Genomic DNA, 12,347 nt, shown 5'->3' with positions numbered 1-12,347 from the left:
CTCTTAATGTCATTAGTGCCAACGTGTACAACTATATCACCTTTTGTGCCCTTAAAAGATGATATCCGCTCTACAACGTCATTAACTTTTGCCCCTGGCAGACATACCCTGGTCCTATTCCACCTATCCTTTTTACAAAGCATGTTTCCCGTTTCCCTGACAATAGAGTCACCAACAACTACTAGTTCCTTTGGGACCAGCGCATTCTGCCTTGGGGGTTGCCGCTGTGTTCCGCGATGACCAAGTGCAAGCTCTGGCATTGGTGTGGGCAGCTGAGAGCTTGATGGGCCCCTCACTTGTAATCCTTCGAGGGCATCCACCCTATCCTTCAAGCTCTCATATAGGCCCATAACAACGCTGAGTTGTCGCCTAAGAATAGGAACAGGTGCATGTATACTTGCGTGTACACCAATGCTAGGAGTTTGGTAAATAAATTTGATGAATTTGAGGTACTGCTTAAAACAACAAAGGCAGATATTGTTGGGATATCAGAGATGTGGTGTCACACAGATATAAGGAATGCAGAACTGGAATTTGGGGAGTACAATGCTTGCAGTAAGGATAGGAAGGGAGGAGGGGTTATGCTATTAGGAAACACAAAATCCAAGGAAGTGAAGCCAGTCGACATCGCTGGACAGTGCAGTGTCGAGTCAGTATTGTGTGACATAAGCATTGGGAGATCAAAATTGAGAGTAGGAGTGTGCTATAGGCCTAATGACTCTGATGAGTATAATAAGAAACTGTACAGGGAAATAGAGTGGGCCAGTAAATCAGAGTCTTATAATGGGGGATTTTAATTTCCCAGATATTGACTGGAATTTGTGGGTTGATCACTCGCATACTAGCAAGGCTTTTGTGGATTTATTGTATGATTGTTTTCTACATCAGCACGTTCGGGAGGCAACTAGAGGGAGTAATACTCTTGATCTGATTATCAGTAGTGATTCTTCATGCATTAAGAATCTGCAGATAAAGGAACCACTAGGTGGCAGTGATCACAGTGTGCTGAAGTGGGATTTACTCAAAGAGGTAACTACCATCAAGGGTAAAAGGAAGGGTTTTTGCTTTCGTAAAGGCGACTACGATGGTCTGAGATAGTATTTAAATTCTATACAGTGGGACCAATTGATGATGTTACCAACAGCAAATTCAAAGAACTTATCTTGGAAGCTACTAGGCTTTACATACCAACTAAGAAATATTGTTCAAGGTTTAGGCCTAAATGGATGTCAGATGAACTAATGAGACATATGGCAGAGAAGAAAAATGCATGGGATACATATAAATTAACATGTGACACAGAAGCCTAGGATAGATATAAGCTGGTCTGTAACCAAGCTACAAAGGAGGCTAGGCAGATCACAAGAAATCATTGGCAAAGGATGCAAAGAAAAACAGCAAAGAGTTCTTTACTTATGTAAACTCTAGAAGGAAGGGAATGAATCACATTGGTCCACTTGATATCAATGGTTCAACTGTTGATGATCCTGCTCAGGTAACTAACAAACTAAATGGATATTTTGCATCGACATTCACACATGAGGAGTTATTCAGCGAGGGGAATGCCAGAGGTGTATTCAACTCTGGCAGTAAGCTAGATAATCTTGTAATAACTGAGAGTAAAGTGGAGGAGAAATTGTTGAAGATAAATGTCAGAACAAATTGACTCCTACAGTTTACAAAAGCAGCAGAAATGCCTTTGTTCTAAAGTTTTATATTGCACATCACAGGAACATTAACAGGTATTCACACAAACCTGCAACATGGACACCAGTGCAAAAAGGTTCACAAGAGAAACTGCAATGAAACACCAAATTCTACCCGATAAATCATTTATCTAAGTGGATATTAATTATAAATTTAATTATACATTCTGCACTTTACAATTCCACATTTCAAAGGGCTTTATTGGAGTCTTATTCTGATAATTGCGACTAATATAGTTATATCTTTTGCACTGTCAGAACAAATTGACTCAAACGGTTTACAAAAACAGCAGAAACACTTTTGATCTAAAATTTTATATTGCACTTCAAAGTTACATTAACAGGTATTCATAGAAACCTGCAACATGGATACCAGTGCATAAAGGTTTAGAAGGGAAAACCACAATAAAATGCATCCAATTATACATTGTGCAGTTTACACTACACATTCACCAGCGCAGGACAAAACCCCCTGGGACAAATACAAAATTTTAACATCATAATCTTTATTCTGATTATTTGTAGTTTATGAACACTTCTCTGAACTTTATAAATAACATCATAAATTTATAGCTCACTGTTTTACACTAGAAAAAAATTATTTACACAATCATAAAAATGAACATAATAAAAGGAACATCGCACTTTCTTCAAACAAATAAAGCACAATTTTGAAAATCTCCTTAAGAGATAGTTCATTTAAAGTTCGTTTTACTACCACCCAATGCCATGATATATGCCATTCATAAATTACTCCAATCTTCCTCTCATTCACATATTCCAGACACAGTTCTTCAAATGCTGTTGATACTCCTTTGTGGCACATTTGATTCATTTTCTTGGAGGCTCACCACATCAGTCCTTAATCAGGGCTGTTGATACAATAGCCTAATCCTTTCTAATACCTTCCAAATGGGCGGGTGGTAATGTTCCACAAGCTCATGGAAAGAAAAATTACAACTCTCGCATAGGTTGTTGGTGCAATCCTCCTCATCAATGGTTGCCCGACAGACATTTCATAACTGTGGTGGAAACTGGAGGAATCATTCTTGTGCATACTACTGGAAGTATTCCACCAGGAAGAGCTGATGGCTGCATGCAATAAGTGCCAAACAGTCCACTAGGCTTGCCAGTCCTTCAATATTAGGTATATTCTCCATAAGATAATCCACCCCATTGGCCACTTCATCTAGAGGTAGTAAAGCAACAAAAATGTTTCACTCGATCACCACTGCTGTATGCAGCAGTCAGTCCTAAACTTTCTCCACTGTACTTTGGGTCAGATGGTAGAAACAGCCATGAGATGACACGTGGTCACAGGACTATAGAAATAGCAATGATCACTGCATGTTCAAAATCAGTTATCACATTTATCCAAGATTACCTGGAGGAGTCCTTCATAGGTTGATCGAGACTGCACACAGAAAGGCGTACACACATATTACAGCAGATAGCCCAAGAGGAGCTCAGATGATGTATAATTGCTGGAAGTCTTGGAGCTGTTGCAAAAGTCCCATCCATAAACCACGTGGTACTGCGGCTAAATGTTCAAATGCCTGTTTTGGTTGCAAACACTAACTCTCTCTGTTGACTCAGGTCCATTGCCCTAGATCTCCTAGGGATGCTGGGTCCTTTGGCAATGCTCCTTTCAGTAGATGTCAAATATTACATTTCAAGGAGTCAAAGTCGACCAATAGCACAACAGACTTCAAGTTGTTGACTTATGGCATCTGCAAATGAGTCAGCTGCTTTGACCCTGTTAGCATTAGCATTAATAGAGGCATATGATGCAAGAAAGCAAGCTTATGCAGCATCAGCCAAAAAAAAAAAAAAAAAACCACACACATTCCCATTTCACCCCTCAGTTCGTTCCAAGTACCTGTCCAGCCCAGCCTTAAATTTATTTAGGCTATCAACTTCCACAACAAAGGATGGAAGTCTGTTCCACCAACCAACCACTCACCCACCCACTGGGTAAAGGCAAACTTCCGCACAGCTCTCCTACATCTGTCTTTTCTCAATTTGAATTTATGCCCTCTCAAATGATTATTCTGAGCAAGAGGAAGAATTCCATCAGCACTGAGCATGCTCAAACATTCAAGGCTTTATACACCTCAATCAGATCACCTCGCCGGTGCCTAGTCTCCAGACACTAATTTGCAAAACTTAAGCCTTTCTTCGTAAGAGCAACCCTTTGTTGCATTCACTAATCTTGTTGCCCTTCTCTGTACTCATTCCAGTATCTCTATATCCTTTTTGAAATGAGGCCTCCAGACCTGTATACAATACTCAAGGTGTGGCCTGACCATTGCCTTATACAAGGGAATAATCACCTTATCCCTGCTAGAAAAATTCCTGTATATCACCGACAAGACACTATGAGCTACCCTTGCAGACCATCTGCACTGCTCAAAAAACTTCATACCTGCCTGCACAATAACCCCCAAGTCCTTTTCGTTCTCTACCACTGTCAGTGTAGGTCAAAGCAGCTGACTCAGGTAGACAAAACAATGATCAAGTAGAGTGAACCAACACAGACAAAGATTATATTTTTCAGGATTACTACATTATTAAATTTACTTAAATTTTAGTTTTTCCTATTTCTAAAGACCCCCCACCCCCTCTTAAAAATTATTTTAAATATGGGGGCTTTTGTCATGTTTTACTTTAAGGGGACTTTGTCCTACCTTGCACTTTAATAGAGGGAAGGGTTTGTCCTGACCCATTCACAGTTACACTAACAGGTACAGTCACTCCACGACATATGGAAATTTGACTTTACGCTTTAAAAGTTTTTGCCGGCCAGTGCAAACTTAAACTACATTTTGAATGCCTTCGTGATATTTTTTTCTAAAACATTTCTGGAGGTCACTACCATAAAACAATAAAAAAAATTTGCACTTTCCAGTGTATTGGGCTTTTCTGTTATCGCATTTGCAATAATCCTGATAATTGGAATTGTGTGGGTTTTTACGTTATTATGGTGAAATCTGTTCCCCCTTCACTGAAATCTTCAATCATATAAAAAGCATAAATAAATTTTCGGAATTTTCCCTTCATTCCTATTTACTTATTACAACGGTGAAGGGACCAACGAAAAGTGTAAGTGCTAGGAAACAAAACAAAATTGATACAGCATTCAGGTGCTATATCAAAGATGGAAAATCAGATTCAGAAGCAAGTGCCCCTGAATCTAACGACCATTCAAGCAAAAAGTACTTATGAAGACAGTGATAAGTAGAGAAAACCCCAAGCCAAGTTTGTGGCAAGCAACGAGTAGTTTAAGAGGTTCAAGCATCATGCTGGTTTCCAAAACATTAAAGTATGCAGTGAAGTCACCAGTGCCGATTCTGCAGCTGCAGCTGATGTGTTGGAAAAAACCTCTTCTAAATCTGCACAGCCCTCAACTTCCATAGTGGAATGCTTATCAGCTGGAGAGTTAATTCTGGCAACAATGCTCGAAAGGTAAAACTTGCTGACTTATGCCTGTCTCCTCTCTCTTTTTGTAATTCTGTACACTTTTAAAATTTTTCCCGTGCACGGGATAAAAAAAATTGAATAATTTTATTTACATGTTCATTGAACATTTCTTTTTTGGCTTCTGTCAAATTCAGCATGCATAGTTGTGTTGCATTCCCCTAAATGCAACCTTACACTAATCGAGGAGTGGCTGCATTCAGACAAACCTGCAACATGGATACAAGTGCATATAGGTTTACAAGGGAATACCGAAATAAAATGCACCCAATTCAACCATGTAAATCATTTATCCAAGTGGATATTAATTATAAATCTAATTATACATCGTGCAGTACACACTACACATTCACAAAGGGCTTCAGAGAGAATGGATACTTATTCTGAAAATGAAATTTATAATTTATCAAAATTTGCTGCTAACATAGTTACATTTTTAGCACTGTCAGAACAAATTGACTTCAACGGTTTTCAAAAACAGAAGAAACACCTCTGTTCTAAAATTATATTGCACCTCACAGGAACATTAACAGGTATTCATACAAACCTGCAACATGGACACTAGTGCAAAAAGGTTTACAAAGCAATGAAACACACCCAATTCAACCATTTATCTAAGTGGATATTAATTATAAATGATTTAATTGTACATTGAGCAGCTTACATTGCCACATTCACAAGACTTTATAGAATGGAGACTTACTCTGATAAAAGGTATGATTTATCATAGGTAGACTAATATAGTTATATCACACATCCAACCAGATAAACCATTTATCTAAGATGATAATAATTACAAATAATTTAATTATGCATTGTGCAGTTTTTCACATTCAAATTGGCCTTCAGAGAGAATGAGCAATTCTGATAATTTAATGTATCATTTATAACTTGGGACTAATATAGTTACATCTTTAGCAATGTTAGAACAAATTGACTCAAACGGTTTACAAAAATAACAGAAACACCTTGGTTCTAGAATATTATATTGCACTTCACAGGAACATTAGCAGGTATTCATACACAGCTGCAACATGGACACTAGTGCAATAAGTGTTTACAAGGGATAGTGCAATGAAACACACCAATAGATGAATTTGAGGTATTGCTCAAAACATCAAATGCAGATAATGTTGGGATATCAGAGACATGGTGTCACACAGATATAAGAAATGCAGAACTGGAATTTGGGGAGTACAATGTGTACAGGAAGGATAGGAAGGGAGGAGGGGTTATGCTATTAGTTAAGAAACAAATCCAAGGAAGTGAAGCCAATCGACATCACTGGACAGTGCAGTGTCGAGTCAGTTTGGTGTGACAAGCATTGGTAGGTCAAAATTGAGAGTAGTAGTGTGCTATAGGCCTAATGACTCTGATGAGCATAATAAAAAAAACTGTACAGGGAAATAGAGTGGGCCTTTAAATCAGAGAGTCTTATAATAGGGGATTTTAATTTCCCAGATATTGACTGGAATTTGTGGGTTGTTGGTCACTCACACACTAGCAAGACTTTTGTGGATTTATTGGATGATTGTTTTCTACATCAGCATGTTCGGAAGGTAACCAGAGGGAGTAATACTCTTGATCTGATTATCAGTAGTGATTCTTCATGCATTAAGAATCTGCAGATAAAGGAACCACTAGGTGGCAATGATCACAGTGTGCGGGACATTCAGAATGTCATCTACCTCGGTAAAAAAGAAACAACATTGCTTTTTTTTTCATCAATACGTATTCTCCCCTCTCCTGAGTTCACTACATGTCCTCCATTTTGAGGGAAGTGGGATTTACTCAAAGAGGTAACTACCATCAGGGGTAAAGGGAAGGGTTTTTGCTTTCGTAAAGGTGACTACGGTGGGACCAACTGATGATGTTACCAACAGCAAATTCAAAATGGGAAGTATTCAAAGAATTTTTCTTAGTTGGTATGTAAAGCTACTAGGCTTTACATACCAACTAAGAAATACTGGTCATGGTTTAGGCCAAAATGGATGTCAGATGAACTAATGAGACATATGTTTGTTTGTTATTTGGTTTTTAGGAGCATTAGCAACTAAGACCATATTGCTCCGAGGATATGCGGCGGTCATTCCCTAACCTTTCCACATCCTCCGTATTTGGTAGTCACGGGCTTGAATCCCAGTCTAATAAAGAAGCGTGTGCTACGCACTGCTGCTCCTGCCCACCTGGCTACGGAGACGCCAATAAGACATATGGCAGAGAAGAAAAATGCATGGGATACATATAAATTAATGGGTGACATGGAAGCCTATGATAGATATAAGCTGGTCTGTAACCAAGTCACAAAGGAGATTAGGCAGGTTATGAGAAATCTTTGGCAAAAGGATGCAAAGAAAAACAACAAAGAGTTCTTTACCTATGCAAACTCTAGAAGGAAAGGGATGAAAACTAAACGAGTATTTTGCATCTACATTCACACACAAGGAGTTATTTAGGGAGGGGAATGCCAGAGGTGAGTTAAACTCTGGCAGTGAGCTAGATGATTTTGCAATAACTGAGAGGAAAGTGGAGGAGAAATTGTTGAAGATAAATATAAAAAAGGCACCCGGAGTTGATGGGATTTATCCAGCTATATTAAAGGAGGCAGCAAAGGAAGTAAGCAAACCCTTAGCCATAATTATGAGAGCTTCTTTGGACTCAGGGGAGGTACCCATGGACTGGAGATGTGCAAATGTGACCCCAATTCACAAAGGAGGATCAAAGGGCAACATAAACCTTTCAACCAGTTACTCACAACAATCGATCAAAAGGGTTACCATGTTGTAAAGACTGACCAACATTTATTTTTTTTAAAAGAAAACCCAAACACATTTCTGTAGATTGTAATTTGTGGGAAATACACACGAAGAAAGGTTGTTACAGAGAGTGGAAGGAATAAATGAGAAAGTCACAATCCACAAGCATATCATTGGTGTAAGTGGATATTAATTATAAAAATTTAATTAAACATTCTGTGCAGCTAATGAAAAGCTAAAACAGTACAAAGGAATTGCACGAACTCAGAAACTATAATAATTTTGCATTTATTGTGAAGCTGTGTTATACTCAAACTTCGGATTTCATGAAAACTTCACTGCTACAAATTCCTCAGCTAGTCTCCCTCCCCTGCTCTTTTCTCTCCCGTCTTGCAAAATTCCTGTTATCAAGTAAATTTGTTGCTATTGCTATAATATGTATTCTAATTAGCATAGTTCAGGGTTCAACAACATTTTTATGTATGTGGACATTTTAAATTATTGTACGAAAGTTTCACAAAGCACTGGCATAACAATTTTTAGCAAGGACATTACAATGATAGCCCCCCCACGATACCTATATAACTATTAGGGAATGAATTTATTATGGGAGGAAAGGGGGGGGAGGAACTTTGCATGGTGCTTGTTTTCAGTCAACATGCAATTTGGTACATAACTCAAGTTGCTTGTTCTTAGGCAGTTGTCTAAATGTGAACTGGCAAGCCATGACCAGTATCTAAATTTCAAATATTTTGTGACTGAAAAAAACCAACTCACAAGAATATATCAGAGCACAGTAAGGATAAATTTTCCATATATATTTTCTTAATAATGGATAACTATTTTCATCAACAAAATACCATCATTATGATCAAATTTTGTATATTATTTCCAATTCAAATCTCCATTGTACTAATGTTAAATTTCATCCAATTCAGAAAACTGAAGTAAGGAGTACCTAGATTAAACCCTTCCTGTAACATTTTTACCATACCAACTTTTTTTTTTTTAATTTGGATAATGAGATTATGAATTTCCACAATAAATTTGATTGTTTCCCTTGCATTCATAAATTTGGTTCATTCAATATAACCAAGAGATCTAGCCAAGTATTTTTCCAACCATGTGCCAGCTTACTTCTATTGTAAGAGGTCACCATATTCAGGAACACACCATGGTATTTTCATTTATTCCTCATTTGTTTTTATTTTTATACAGCAATAAATCCAATTTTTTTTTTCAAGATGTCATCGCAGGTGTCTCATCATTTTGCAATGGAATGTTGCTTTCTTTGGAGTATTTTTGATGATTTCATAAATACTTTTGGCTATATCCAGAATAGTGTGACCCCCAGGTACTTCGACGAAAGCGAGGAAGACGACGGTGATTGACAGGTGGATGTATGTGGTTGTTTGAGATTGTAGCAGTAAATGCGAAATTATTATTTTCAGGAAGCGTGCTAGTCAAATCACGGTGAGTGACTGGAGAAGTTTTTGTAGAGTTTTGTGTGGATTTGTGTTTGCAAGAAAGGAGTATGATAGGCCAGGTGGGTGCTATTGTTGAAATTGATGAGTAAGTGTGATAAAAAAATTAGGTATGAAAGAGGTAAAAGATGGAACGAGTACTGGGTGTTTAGTGAAGTTGAACAAGACACTTCATGGTGTGTTTTTTTGAGGGTCGTGGAAAATCGGAGTAAAGTAGTGTTGGACAGGACATAATTAAGACTTCCATTTTGCCCGGTACCACTGTAATATTGGACTGTTGGAAGTCTTATGATTGTCTTGGGACAAAGGTTTTAAGCATATAGCAATAAACTACTCTCTTCATTTTACTGATCCTGAAACTAGTGTGCTAACATCAACAGTATCGAGGGAACGTGGGGTGCTATTGAATGGCAACTGCCATCGAGGACTGTAGATGGTCACCTTGACTCCTACCTCGCAGAATATATGTGGCAGCATAGGCACTCTGGTAGTGAAAATCTAACAATGGAATTCTTGAATGCACTTAGCAAAGTATACCCGCTTTTAAGCCAGGACTGATGAGGCAAATTTTCTTAGTTTTGTTTAGTTTTTTGAGAAAAAAAAAAAGGTTAGGTTTCGTTTAGTTTTCAGCAAAAAAAAGTTAGGTTTTTACACGACTTCAGGAGGGATTCAAGCAAAAAATCTTTGGCTGTGGGTAGGACTCATGAGGTGATTTTTGTGTGTGGCCAAATTCAGAGCAGATTCAAGCAAAACAAATGTAAGGTTTTTTTTTTTTTTTGTTTGTTTTGGGTTAGGTTAGTTAGGTTATGTTGAGGTAGTAATTTGGGACGGATTGAAGCAAGAGAAGCCATTTTATTGCTGAAGTAAAGGGAGCCATGAAATTCTGGAGTTTCACGAAAAAGCATTTTTTAGATAATTTGTGTGTAGAAAGAGTAATTTCATTGTAAACGCATGTGGCATCATCTGGTGGGTTGCAAAAGTGGGGATTTGGGGACAGGAATCCTGAATATTTTGTTTTGAAACTTATTTATTTAGACATTTTGTGGATTGAGAAAGAGCTATTTCATTGTTAGTGCATGTGTAATCATTTTGTGAATTTTGACACACGCGTGTAATGTGAAGGAAAAGGGGGAACAGTGAGTGGGTGGAGTCAACTTGTCAATCACCGCTTTCCCATTCTGCTCACTTCCATTTTAGAGGATGCACACCGTTCTGGAGTATTACCATATTTTTCAATGGGGGATGTTGATAGAATTGTTCCTGGGCAGAAAAACCACTAAACATCTTCAAAAATGGCTAATTAAGAAATGTGATACATATCAGACACTCAATTAGCTATTGTTGTCTGCTCTTAGCTTGCAATGAAAATGTATTTGGAGATGCTGTTCCACCATACAGTGAAATGAACTTTCTTTAGAATGAAGATATTTCATGAGTGGAGTGGCCCAGGTCTCCTGACCTAAACCCTACTGGGCACACAAAATGCTCTGGAAAGACAAGTGAGTTATCAGTTCTCTACCCCAAAACCTTACATGAATTTGGATTACACAATAATAGAAACCTCTGTGTCTCTTTGAAATGTTTAATCTAAATATAATGTATAGGAACATTTAGAAACACACCAGCAGCATGTTGCTGAAAATGTTCCCATGTGTTACCTAGTAGCACGGATGCATAAAGTCGCAGATCATCTGCAGGATATTCATTTTTGGTTAAACTTCAAGTAAGAGACTTACCAATGGAGCTTTGAGACAGCAAATGATGTTCATATGTAGCTTTGCCCACTGATTTATGCTGACTGGCTGCTAATGACGACAATTTTGAGTTCGAGTGCCGTTCTACAAAACGGCACATTCCTGTGGCTCTACTCGCTTCTAGAATGATATGACAGAAAATTTAAGAAAACTCCTACGTGTAGTAGAAGTTTTCAGCTAATCAGCATGAAGCAGAGGGGTGGAGCTACATCATCTGATTCTGCAAAGATCCAAGGGTGTCTTACTGAAGTTTAACCTCAATTTCGATTAAGCAAGAAAATTTGCAAATTTTGAAAAACCACAAATTTCTGAAATACCATGATTTTCCTTTGATATACAATACTTATAATGGTACAATTACAGAGCAATTTACTCCCATTCCAAGTTTCAACAACCTGTATCCATTACGCCGAGCATTGCACTTTTGTCTACCATGGCAATTAAAAGGGAGGTGCACCCAATTCATATATACAGACATACTATGCTCAATAGGATATCAGTATACTTATCTATTTACCGTGTCACCATCTTTCTCATCTACAATTTTTCTCTGGTATGTAGGGAAGACGAACACAACTGTTCAGAAACTACTTATATTCTATAAAGTAGTTATATTCTATTCTAGTTATATATATTCTATAAAAAAATTTTCACTTTCATATGGGCAAAATATATTTAGTTCTCGTTTAAGTACAATTATGAGAATTATTATTTTACCAATTACATGCCCAGCCCATTGTCACTTTGGATAATAATAATAATTAAACTGTATTTCTCAACCAATAAAACACACAATTATACACCCTACAAAGCAAAATATTAAACATATAAATAGATGAAAAAAGATTACTTACGATCAAATAACAATACTTCACCGATACGATAAAGCAGGAAAATGAAGGGAAACAGTTATTCATGCACTCCCTGGTGGCCAAAAAGTCATCCCAAGATTCACAATATCTAATGTCGAAAATCTTTAGGGCTACATTTCAAAAAAAAAAAAAAAAAAAAAAAAAAACTTATTAAAATAATAGACAACTTTGGTCTAAAAATATTCTTTACGATTCATTGGCTGATTTAACAACAATTAAATTAAGAATCCTTCTGCACTGAGTGTGTTAGAATCGGGTGGGAATACACAATTGATCCGTACCTGCAGTAGTTGTTGTT

General features: G+C 37.5%; 1 protein-coding gene across 2 annotated transcripts in view; it reads right to left on the bottom strand.

The window, feature by feature from the left end:
- Positions 1 to 12,108, bottom strand: part of RpL29 (ribosomal protein L29) — a 40,259-nt gene extending 28,151 nt beyond the window's left edge. Inside the window, exon 1 of one of the 2 annotated variants that reach the window (XM_090370897.1) lies at positions 12,032 to 12,108. The gene's annotated coding sequence lies outside the window, so the exon portion shown is untranslated. The remainder of the gene's footprint in view (positions 1 to 12,031) is intronic. The other variant, XM_090370898.1, reaches the window with a different exon arrangement.
- Positions 12,109 to 12,347: the final 239 nt, after the last annotated feature.

This window comes from Mastigoproctus giganteus, chromosome 3, assembly GCF_048544385.1.
Source record: "Mastigoproctus giganteus isolate SK-2022 chromosome 3, ASM4854438v1, whole genome shotgun sequence".
Lineage (NCBI taxonomy): Eukaryota > Metazoa > Arthropoda > Arachnida > Uropygi > Thelyphonidae > Mastigoproctus > Mastigoproctus giganteus.
Note: the sequence above shows the minus strand (reverse complement) of the source record. Positions and strands in the feature narration are given on the sequence as shown.